Below are 12,899 nucleotides of genomic sequence, written 5' to 3'. Positions count from 1 at the left end.
ATTTTATTTGGCCACACTACACGGTGTGCAGGATCTTAGTTCCTTGACCAGGGATGGAACCCATGTCCCCTGCATTGGGACTGCAGAGTCTTAACCATTGGACTGCCAGGGAAGTCCCCATATAATATATATTTATTAAAAAAACTTTTTTCCTGGCTCATTTAGTATGTATTATATCTGGAAGACTGTCTCGTGTAACCTGCAGTACAATTATAAACATCAGGAAATTTGACTTTTATACAAATCATTATATAAAGCCTATATGCAAATTTCACCAATTGCCCTCAAAGGTCCTTTATAGCCCTTTCCCTCAGTCCAGGTTCTAACCCAGATGCTGCATTGCATTTAGTCGTCCTGCTTCTTTGCCCTCTGCAGCCTCTGTGTTTCCTGACTTTGTCGTTTGGGGATGCCCCGGACTGGCTGTTTCCCAGACGACCCTGCCTTTCACTAGATCCCCATCTGCTAAAGGGGATCCTCACGCCCACCCCCACTGGGCTCTGCAATCTGAAGCGTGAAGCCTCCAGCACCGCGCCTGGCCGCTAAGACAGGTTAGTTCCCTAAAACAGGGATGAGGCGAGGACAGCAGGCTGGGGAGGAGCGGAAGGGAGGAGGAGAGCAGGGCTCGCCTTGCTGGACTCCGCTGTCAGTGGGGATGTGCGGGATCCAGGGAGTTCCCGCCTCCGCCCGCCCGGCAGCGGGGACTTTGCCCAGAGGGATTAAACCGGGGGGCAGCTGGAACCGTGACTCAGCGAAAACAGATCTCGGGACCGTGACTCAGCGAAAAGACGCAGGGGACCGTGACTCAGCTTTACGTGCTGGGAAAGGATTGCTCAGCAGGGCAGGCGGAGTCCGGCCACGTGCGCTGGCGCCCAGGCAGTCCTCAGGAAGGGGACGGCGTGCCGGCCTTGACCGCCGACTCCTCCCCAACTCCTCACTTTTCGGAGCTCTAACTGCCGTTTAACACCAGGGCCAAGCGTGCAGGGCTGCTGGGAGGCTTACATGAGCTCTGGAATGGCAGACATTCACAGGGTACCTTAACAAATGACCTGGAGCGAGTGACTCCGCCACTCACTGCCTCAGCAGTGTGGGAACTCCTGCAGCGCCTCGAAGGTGGTTGGCCCAGCCGAGTGATCAGCGATTTCCTTCTGCCTGATTCAATAAACACTTGGTTGTCTCTCTGAGACTTCAGTTTCCCCATCTTAAAACTGAGGGACAGGGACTTTCCCTGGTGGCCAGTGGTTAAGAATTCACCTGCCAATGCCGGGCACACGGGTTTGATCCCTGGTCGGGGAAGATCCCACATGCCGCGGAGCAACTAAGCCCGTGCACCACAACTACTGAGCCTGTGCTCTAGAACCCACGAGCCACAACTATTGAACCCTGCGTGCCACAACTACTGAAGCCCACGTGCCTAGAGCCCATGCTCCGCAACAAAAGAAGCCACTGCAATGAGAAGCATGTGCACCTCAACGAAGAGTAGACCCCGCTCGCCGCAGCTAGAGAAAGCCCGCACGCGGCAACGGAGACCCAACGCAGCCAAAAATTAATTAATTAATTAATTAATTAATTTTTAAAAAAAGAAATTAACAACAACAAAAAAAACTGAGGGACAAGATAAGCTCCCTTCACTTAATGACATTCCATGGGTCTATTATCATCTTTGAAGCTTAGATAAATTTTTAAAATAATCTGATTTATCCACCAGTTATGAAAGTATTGCATGGCTATTTGCAACAGTGAAATCTGTAATCTCACACTTGCAGACAATCAGTGTTAATATGCTAGCATTTTTTTAATTGAAAAAATGAAAAAGTGTGTCATACAAAGGAGTAAGTATACAATATGATAGTATGTAAGAAACAGTGAGCACAGCTTAAGAAATAGGTGTCTTCCTTTACAGCCTTTTTCTTTGCAAATTCTATATGTTGTGATCATGTCTATTTTGTGCCTTTTTTCCCCTTTTACTTAACTGTTTTCCCCAGATATCACAAGCCCCTTGTAAGCATCATTTCAAAGGCTGCACAAAAATCCACTGAGTGGACATAGTCATTCATTCAACATATAATATACCTAAGTGGCCAGCCCCTATTTTTAACCTTTGGGTTGCTTTCTTTTTTTCTATCAAAAGGGGAAGATGAGTATTTAAAACAAACAAAAATAACCTCAGTGGATTTCATAAAGCAAGGGAGGGGCATAATTCATATCAGAGATTTGCCTTTTTGGTTTTGGAACACACTTTGCTGCCTCACACCCACCCGACAAGGTCTGAAAGGAGAAGGTGAAACAGAAGGAGAAAGGGTGGAGAAAGGGAGAAGAGGGAGGGGCTTCTGAGACAGGGTCCTTCAGCTAAAGCTGGAAAGTCAGCCCACAGAAGTCAGAATACAGCCCTGCTGCTAAACTGAGGCTTAGGGTGAGAAAGTGGTGAATGGCCACTGGGCTTGTGGACAGAGGTAGCAAATATTCAACTTTAAGGTGCTGCCTTTGCTGCGTGCCCTGTAATTCTCCTCCACCACCCCAGACTCTCAGTCAAAATCTGCAGTTCACAAAAGTCTCAGGCAGCGGTCTTTGCAGGAATGAAGAAATGGGTTCCCTGAGAAGAGATGGAGGTTTCAGAAGCGAGACATGCGGGCGAGGGGGGGTGGCCTGGGGGACTGTGTGCTCCCCCAACAAGAGGTGCCTTGCGTGGGGGCTGGGGACTTTGTATTTGAAAATTAAAAAACAGGGTGTTTCTACATAATTCAAGAAGTTGGGGCACCAGGGAAGCACACACTGGGTTACACATCATTGTGAATAACAACAAAAGGAACATCTTCAGGCAAAACGTGTTTCCTTATATAAAGTAGATAAACAACAGGGACCTACTGTCTAGCACAGGGAACTATATTCAACATCTTGCAATAACCTATAATGGAAAAGAAGCTGAGAAAGAATATATATGTATATACGTATAACTGAATCACTTTGCTGTATACCTGAAACTAACACAACATTGTACATCAACTGTACTTCAATAAAAGAAAGTTTATTGAAAAAGTGTTTCCTGCATTTTTGACTATGGGTTTCCGTAGAAACCCAAGAGCAGAATTACTGGGTCAAAGCATAGACATATTTTTAAGGCCTCTAGAGTCTTTTATGTAATTATAGGTAAAAGTAAGTTATTGCTTTTTAAAACTTTGAATATTTCCCACATTTTCTATAGTAAATATGACTTTTATTATTGAAGCAGAGGGAGGGGGGGTTTGTTTTCGTTTGTTTGAGTGACAGCCTGGGGGAAGGACCACCTCGGGGTCCTGTGAGCGAAGGCAGCGAGGGGCCGGGGACCCACCCCCTCAGGAAAGGAGAAAGGATTCTGGGGCTCCAGGAAGAGGCCTGTGATACTGCACGCAGGGTAGGGAGGAACCTTCTCACAGGTCACTTGGCAGCCCTAACCCCCAGTACATCAGTATGTGACTTTGCCCTGAGCAGTTGGCTGGGCAGCTGGCTGTAGGTATGTGTAAGTGTGTGCATGTGTTGTGTGTGCATGTGTTGTGTGTGCATGTGTTGTGCAGCGATGCAGTGGGGTGGTGGAGGAGGTGGTGAGGAATGGAGGAGAAGCTTGGTGGTGTGTTGAAGGGGGAGGAAGAGCTCTCCTCCTGCCCGGAGCTCAGCCTCGGCCTCCGCGAGAAGGGGAAGCAGAATTGGCTGAAAAGGCTGATATGTGCCCCTGTGGAGTTTGGGGTGAAGTTCAAGGTAGCCTTATGTAATAGGGAAGAAGGAACCTAACTCCACATTGGTTCTGTTTCTTTTACTTGAACCTTTGCATTCTATTGCTTTTGCTACAAGTTAAGAATGTTTCCTATAGCCTGAAATACACAGGATAGCCCATTCTGAGGGCTCTGATCTTTAAAGGGCTAACACTTTTCCACGCATATAGAGATAAAAAGTTGCAGAGCAGGGAATAACGTTTGTCTTGTTGGAGGGTTCCAGGAACATCATGACCTGACCTACCTGGACAGCTGCAAGAACAAAGGATTCTGACACCACGAAGTCTGCAACAACCAAACACCCACCCCCACCGCTTTAGGACAAAAGAAGCCTGAATTCTATGTTGGGTAAGATGGTTCTTTGGGACACTAGTCCACTGTCTTCTCAGTCAGCCGGCTTTCCGAATAAAGTCACTATTCCTTGCCCCAACACCTTGCCTCTTGATTTATTGGCCTGTCGTGCAGTGAGCAGTACAAGCTTGGACTCAGTAGCACTTAGGGAATGTTCTAGGCAGAATTGTGTCCCCCCAGAATTCATATGTTGAAGGCCTAACTTCAACATATGAATGTGACTGTGTTTGGAGATGAAGTTAACACGAGGCCCTTAGGGTGGCCCTAATCCAATGTGACTGGTGTCCTTCTAGGAGGAGGAGAGATACACAGAGCCCCGGGGCGCATGCCCAGAGGAAGGGTCATCTGCGAGCCATGGAGAGAGGCCTCAGAAGAAACCAGCCCTGCTGACTGTTGCACCTCCAGCCTTCGGAACTGGGAGAATGAATGTGTGTTGCCACCCGGTTTGTGGCACTTGGTCCTGGCATCCCTAGCAAACTAACATGGGGTCCCCAACTCCAAAACCTGGAGGGACCCTGAGAGATAAGACTTATCCAGCTCTTCCTTCCTCTCCTCTTCTCCTTTTCTCCCTTTTTATTGTGAAAGCATTCCAGACCTTCCAAAGAGCTGAATGGAACAGCATGGTGAGCACCAGCACAGCCGTCCCTGAGGTCACACACTGATGACACTTTGCTGCTTTTGTTTCTCTCCCTCCTTTTCTCTTTTATAGGCAGACCTTGGAGATATTTGCAGGTTCGGATCCAGATCACCGCCATAAAGCCAAGATTGCAATAAAGAGAGTCACACAAATTTTTTGATTTTCCCAGTGCATATCAAAGTTGTACTATACTGTAATCTAAGTGAGCAATAGCATTATGTCTAAAAAAAACAATGTATATACCTTAATTTAAAAATACTTTCCTTATCATACTAAGTGAAGTAAGTTAGATAGAGAAAGACAAATACCATATGATATCACTTATATGTGGAATCTAAAATATGACACAAATGAACTTATCTTTGAAACAGAAACAGACTCACAGATATAGAGAACAGACAGGTGGTTGCCAAGGGGGAGGGGGTTGGAGGAGGAATGGAGTGGGAAGTTGGGGTTAGCAGATGTAAGCTTTTATATATAGGATGGATAAACAACAAAGTCCTACTGTATTCAATGTCCTATGACAAACCATAATGGAAAAGAGTATTTTAAAAAGGAATATATATCTATATATATCTGAATCCCTTTGCTGTAAGCAGAAATTAACACAACATTGTAAATCAACTATACTTCAATTTAAAAAGTTAAAAAATAAAAAATAAAAATAAAAATATTTTCTTGCTACAAAATGCTATCATCTGACAACACAGCGTTGCCACAAACCTTCAATTTGTAAAAAAAATGCAGTATCTGCAATCACAGTAAAAAGAGGTATGCCTGCATTCTTCTTTTCAGCACTGTTTGAAAGTAAATTGCAGACATCATAACCCTTCACCTGTGAGAGAAAGGGCTCATGCTATCATCATCACACTAAAGAAGGTGACTGCTGACTCCATGATGTCCTTCACCATCTGTCCACATTCCATTTCCCCAGGGATCCCCAAAACAGCTCTTTAAAAGACACCTTCCTCCCCCATAACCCAGTCAAGTTTCACACCTTCCTTTTGCTTGTCATGTCTTTTTAGTATCTTTTAACAGTATCTTTTGACATTAACTTGTGAAGAATTGTTTTGAAAAGTTAGGTCAGTTGCCTTGAAAATATCCCATGTTTGGGACTCCCTGGTGGTCCAGTGGCTAAGACTCCGTGCTCCCATTGCAGGGGGCCCAGGTTCGAACCCTGGTCAGGGAACTAGATCCCACATGCTGCAACGAAGATCCTGTGAGCCACAACTAAGACCTGGCATAGTCAAATAAATAAATAAATATTAAAAAAGGAAAACCACACTCCCATTTACCATTGCAACAAAAAGAATAAAATACCTAGGAATAAACCTGCCTAAGGAGGCGAAAGACTTGTACTCAGAAAACTATAAACACTGATGAAAGAAATCAAAGACGACATAAACAGATGGAGAAATATACCATGTTCTTGGATTGGAAGAATCAATATTGTGAAAATGACTATACTGCCAAAAGCAAGCTACAGATTCAGTGCAATCCCTATCAAACTACCAATGGCATTCTTCACAGAATTAGAACAAAAAGTCTTACAATTCGTATGGAAACACAAAAGACCCCGAATAGCCAAAGCATCTTGAGAAAGAAAAACGGAGCTGGAGGAATCAGGCTCCCTGACTTCAAACTATACCACAAAGCTACAGTAATCAAGACAGTATGGTACTGGCACAAAAACAGAAATATAGATCAATGGTACAGGATAGAATGCCCAGAGATAAACCCATGCACATATGCGTACCTAATTTACGACAAAGGAGGCAAGAACATACAATGGAGAAAAGACAGCCTCTTCAATAAGTGGTGCTGGGAAAACGGGACAGCAACATGTAAAAGAATGAAATTAGAACACTACCTAACACCATACACAAAAATAAACTCCAAATGGATTAAAGACTTAAATGTAAGACCAGACACTATAAAACTTTTAGAGGGAAACGTAGGAAAAACACTCTTTGACATAAACCACAGAAAGATCTTTTTTGACCTACCTCCTAGAGTAACAGAAATAAAAACAAAAATAAACAAATGGGACTTAACTAAACTTAAAAGCTTTTGCACAGGAAAGGAAACCATAAACAAGACAAAAAGACAACCCTCAGAATGGGAGAAAATATATGTGAGTGAAACAACAGACAAAGGATTAATCTCCAAAACATACAAACAGCTCATGGAGCTCAATATCAAAAAAACAAACAATCCAGTTAAAAAAATGGGTGGAAGACCTAAATAGACATTTCACCAAGGAAGACATACAGATGGCCAAGAAGCACATGCAAAGATGCTCAACATCACTAATTATTAGAGAAATGCAAATCAAAACTACAATGAAGTAACACCTCACGCCGGTCAGAATGGCCATTATCAAAAAAGCTAGAAACAATAAATGCTGGAAAGGGTGTGGTGAAAAGGGAACCCTCCTACACTGTTGGTGGGAATGTAAATTGATACAGCCACTATGGAAAGCAGTATGGAGGTTCCTTAGAAAACTAAAAATAGAACTACCATATGGCCCAGCAATCCCACTACTGGGCATATACCCTGAGAAAACCGTAATTCAAAAAGAGGCATGCACCACAATGTTCACTGCAGCACTATTTACAATAGCCAGGACATGGAACCAACCTAAATGTCCATCGACAGATGAATGGATAAAGAAGATGTGGCACATATATACAGTGGAATATTACTCAGCCATAAAAAGAAACGAAGTTGAGTTATTTGTAGTGAGGTGGATGGACCTAGAGTCTGTCATATTGAGTGAAGTAGGTCAGAAAGAGAAAAACAAATACCGTATGCTAACGCATATATATGGGATCTAAAAAAAAAAATGGTACTGATGAACCTAGTTGCAGGGCAGGAATAAAGAAGTAGACATAGAGAATGGACTTGAAGACATGGGGTGGGAGGGTGAAGCTGGGGCGAAGGGAGAGTAGCGTCGACGTACATACACTACTGAATGTAAAATAGTTGGCTGGTGGGAAGAAGCAGCATAGCACAGGGAGATGGCTCGGTGCTTTGTGATGACCTAGAGGGGTGGGCGAGGGAGGATGGGAGGGAGGCTCAACGGGGAGGGGATATGGGGACATGTGTATGCATATCGCTGATTTGCTTTGTTGTGCAACAGAAACTAACACGGTATTGTGAAGCAATTATACTCCAATAAAGATCTATTTTTAAAAAAAAAAGAAAAGAAAAAAAAGGAGAAAAAGAAAATGTCCCATGTTCTAGCTTTGTCTTTTTTCTCCTGATTAGATTCTGGTGAAACATTTTTGGCAAGAATACTATGTGGTTATGTTAAACCTCCTCATAAGGTAAATAAGGAAACTGAGACCCAGTTAGCTGGTGGCAGAGTTTAGATGTATTTTATTACCAGGTTTTAAATTTGCCTTTATTAGGCCTATGACTGATTACGTAGGACTTCTCGGAAAAGTGCCTTTGTGTCAAGTGGGAGATGCTCACTAAACAAAGGGAAACAGACTTATTAATATAAACGATGCTATTCCTTCTTTATAAAGCCTGGTGGTTAAACACATCTAGACCTGGTTTTGAATCCCATTAGTAATAAGCCGTGTGACCTGGCCAAGTCTTTTACAGTCTCTGCTCCTGGGTTTTCTTATCCGTAAAATGGGGATAATTATAGTATCTACCGCCTAGCTTGTGTGAAATGAAATTATCCATGTCAAATATTTAGCATTGTGCCTGGCTTGTTATAATTGAGCAATAAAAAGTAATTATTTCCGTGGATATGTTTTTTTAAAAGTTGCAACTGATATGTTCTTTTTAATAAAAAGTGACATATAAAAAAGTTTTTAAAAGAAGCTTTTCCACCTGATTTGTCAATTATTTTTTTTTCTCAATCACTTCATTCCTCTAAGCTATTCTTTCTTTTTTTCAGTTTTAGTATTTAAAAAATTGAAGTATAGTTGATTTACGATGTGTTAATTTCTGCTGTACAGCAAAGTGATTCAGTTATACATACATATAGACATTCTTTTTTAAAATATTCTTTTCCCTTATGGTTTATCATATGATTTTAAAAAAATATTTATTTATTTTTGGCTGTGTCGGGTCTTAGCTGTGGCGTGCGGGCTCTTTGTCGCATTGCGCGGGCTTCTCTCTAGCTGTGGCTCGTGGGCTCCAGAGCGTGTGGGCTCTGTAGTTGTGGTGTGCGGGCTCAGTAGGTGCAGCACGCAGGCTCATTTGCCCCGTGGCATGTGGGATCTTAGTTCCCTGAGGAGAGATCGAACCCGTGTCCCCCACGTTGGAAGGCGGATTCTTAACCACAGGACCACCAGGGAAGTCCCTATCATAGGATATTGAATATAGTTCCCTGTGCTATACAGTAGGACCTTGTTGTGTATGCATCCTGTATATAAAAGCTTACATCTGCTAACCCCAGCCGCCCACTCCATCCCTCCCCCAACCCCCTCCCCCTTGGCAACCACCGGTCTGTTCTCTATGTCAGTGATTCTGTTTCTGTTTCATAGGTAGGTTCATTTGTGTCATATTTTAGATTCCACATATAAGCGGTATCATATGGTTATTTGTCTTTCTCTTTCTGACTTACTTCGCTTAGTATGACAATCTCTAGTTGCATGTGGATATGTTTTTATAATTATGATGACTGAGAAATAAGAGTGCCCTGGTCCTGCCCCCTTCCGCCTTCTCCTCTCCCTGAAGTGAGTGAGCAGGAGGGAGGTAGAGGTGGGGAAGAGCTGGAACTTGAGCGAGCCCCGCACAGGAGGAAAGGCATGGCCTGAATCTGGAATGTCACAGGATTCTCTGCAGGGCACAGGACTCAGGACTTGGGGACGCTGGGGCGCAGTCCACGCTGTGGACCATGTGAATGACATCTGAGGAAGTTGCTGCTCTATGCCTGGAGCGATGATCTTCCCCCCCGAGCCCCTGGGGGGGGGGGTGGGCATTCATCGTACACCTGAAACTAATACCAACTTCTATGTCAATTATATCTCAATAAAATTGGGGGAAAAATGAGTAAAAGAGTGGAGTGGCTGAGAGGAGGGATTGTTTCTTACCTCAGCATCAGCCGGCGCATCCTGACTGGCGCCCCCGTAACCATCGCTGCTCTTTCCCAGGTCCCTCTTCTCGTGGCGGCTGCCTCGTCTCCCCTTCCTCTCTGTCCTCCTCAGCCCACTTCCTTCCCACGCTCCTCCCCAAGTGCCTTTCAACGTGCACACCTGCTGTTTCCTACACACGCGGGGGAGGGGACCTCAGTTCTGCCTGCCGCGATGAGGACCCCCACTTCACAGATGAAGAACCAGGGCTCCCAGAGCTGGAGAGGAGACAGGGAGTCAAGGTTAGACCAGGGGAGACAGGGACTGTGGCGAGGGGTGAGGACCGCGCCCCATTCGTCGGTGTCCCCTTGGAGTGGGGCACGTCTGCAGCTGGACGGGGTGCCTGACTGACCATCGCCTCAGGTTTCCCAGTGAGCCACCTGCTCGCCTCACCACACAGGCAAGCCCACTTGGCTGCCCATCAGCAGAGCCAATCCGGAGGCTCTTTGGAGGATTGCGGTGGACGCTGGGTGGGCCCCCTGGGATTCTAGATCTTTCTGGTCCCAGAGGAGTTACTTACTGGGAAAGTCACTCCCCCTCTGGGCTTCATCAGACTCCTCTGTGACATAGAGACGTTGGATTAGATCAGAAATCCTGACCTCAGAGGCCTCCAGGGGGCCCGGCAGGCAATGTGAGTAAGGGAAGTTAAGGCGTAGGGACTGTTGGGGCCCATGGGTCCCGTCCAAAGGGAGCAGTTGGACCTCAGCTCCAGCCAGCTCTTGCCATGAAAGACACCCTCTTTTATTTATTTATTTTAAAAAGAGAAATGAGAAATTTCACAGGGTTTTTTTTTTTTTTTTTTGGACATTGACAATAAACGCAATCGAAAAAAAAAATCCCCTTACAAGACTTGACATGGCACCCGACATTCCCAGGAGGCCACACATTGCACCAAACAAACATTCCCTGTGCTGAGTGCTCAGGGACCAGTGTCATCCTGTGCCACTGTCATCATTCTACCCAGGTGTGGTCTTCAAGGCTGAATCATTGTGGGCCAGTCCTGCAGGTTTCACGGAGACTGGAGCCCTGTAGGTTTTTACTAAAAAAAAGAAAAAAAAAATTCTGATTGTTCCGTGTGTGTCTGGGAGGACAAGGGCTCTGACTTATTCCTTGACGCATCCTCAGAGCCTCATAGCAGGGCAGGGTCACGGTGACTATAATCCCTGAGGGGGCAGAGGCAGGACTTGAAGGTGGAAATACTGAGCCCAGATTTCTGAGGCCTGAATGAAAGCAAATCAGGATCAAAGAGCATGGGGCACACTAAGAGTTTGCCTTAACTATTTTTTTGTTTGTTTTTAAAAAAAATATTTATTTATTTATTTGGCTGCATTGGGTCTTAGTCACGGCACGTGGGATCTTCGTCTCGGCGCACGGGCTTCTCTCTTGTTGTGGCACATGGGCTTAGTTGCCCCGCGGCACGTGGGATCTTAGTTCCCTGACCAGGGATGGAACCTGAGTCCCCTGCGCTGGAAGGCGGATTCTTAACCACTGGACCACCAGGGAAGTCCCTTAACTCTTAATTAGATTTTTTTTTAGAGTAACCTTTAAATGGTTACTTTTAAAGTACTCAAAAATGGTATAGATGATCTTATTTGGAAAGCAGAAATAGAGACACAGATGTAGAGAACAAACGTAGGGATACCAAGGGGGAAGGGGTGGGTGGGTGGGATGAATTGGGAGATTGGGACTGACGTATATACACTATCAATACTAAGTATAAAACAGATAACTGATGAGAACCTACTGTATAGCACAGGGAACTTTACTCAGTGCTCTGTGGTGACCTAAATGGGAAGGAAATCCAAAAAAGAGGGGATATATGTATACGTATAACTGATTCACCTTGCTGTACAGTAGAAACTAACACAACATTGTAAAGCACTTGTACTCCAATAAAATTAATAAAATAAATAAATAAATAAGTAGAAGTACTCAAAGCCACACAAGCTTGTAAGTTTTGAAGCCCAGAGCACTTTTTTTTTTTTTTAAATTATGGTAAAAATACATAACATAAAATTTACCATTTTAACCATTTTTAAGTGTACCTTTCAGTGGCACTAAGTACATTCACATTCTTGGGCAACCGTCACCACCATCCATCTCCAGAACTTTTTCATCATCCCAAACTGAAACTCTGTTCCCATTAAACAATATGCCGATTAGATTTTATGGCTTAATGACGGGTCGGTGGTGGGGGTCTGGTCAGGGGAAATGAGCTTCTATGGGAGTTGGTGGGTATCCCATCGCTGGAGGTGAGCGAGCAAAGACTGCTGTCAGATACAGGGAGTAGCTGAATGGCACTAGTCTATGACTCTGTACTGGTCTTTACCAGGATTCTGTCGGAGGATGAGACAAAAAGCCTCACTTGTTGCTGAGGTGGGAGGTTTTGCTGTGTGGGTTTTTTGTGTGTCCCAGGGGACATGATTTGACATGCAGTTTACCTGTATTAAAAAAAAGCTGTCCAATAATGAGACTCCATCATACCTCACACAGCCCTCAATCTCATCAAGCCAGTCTGAGTCCAGACCTGAGACATGGCGAGTTCATTCATGCTTCTGCCCATTCCATCACCTTCCAGAATACATGATAGCCCCCCTCCACCCCTGCAAGAGGGTGCAGACACTGTTGGTTGTCTACTTAACAGCCATCCCCCTACCCCCTCGATGACAGACCTTCACTTTGTTTGGGATTCAGATGTACTCAGGGAAGGTGTGCCCAGTGCCAGGGCATGAATCATGATAGTTCTAAGGTGTGGACTCTGAGCCATGTTATGGTTACTCCATTCCTCTTTGCCACTGTAATCGTGGCGGTAAATCCCAAGATGGACGGATGACTTAGTCAGGAGCTCAGGAGTGGCTTGTCTGAGCTGAGCCCTGAAGGGTGAGTGAGTTAACTGGGGGTTGGGGTTGGGGTGGGGCAGTTCTAGAGAGAACAGCATGTACAAAGGCCCCGTGGTCAGTAGGGTATGAAACTTCTTTTTTTTTTTTTTTTGGGTATGAAACTTATGAGGTGAGAAAGCCAGCCTGTATGTCTAGAGTGCAGAGAATCTGTAGAGTGTGGCAGGGCCCAGACCCC

Source organism: Eschrichtius robustus, chromosome 13 (genome assembly GCF_028021215.1).
Source record: "Eschrichtius robustus isolate mEscRob2 chromosome 13, mEscRob2.pri, whole genome shotgun sequence".
NCBI lineage: Eukaryota > Metazoa > Chordata > Mammalia > Artiodactyla > Eschrichtiidae > Eschrichtius > Eschrichtius robustus.
Note: the sequence above shows the minus strand (reverse complement) of the source record.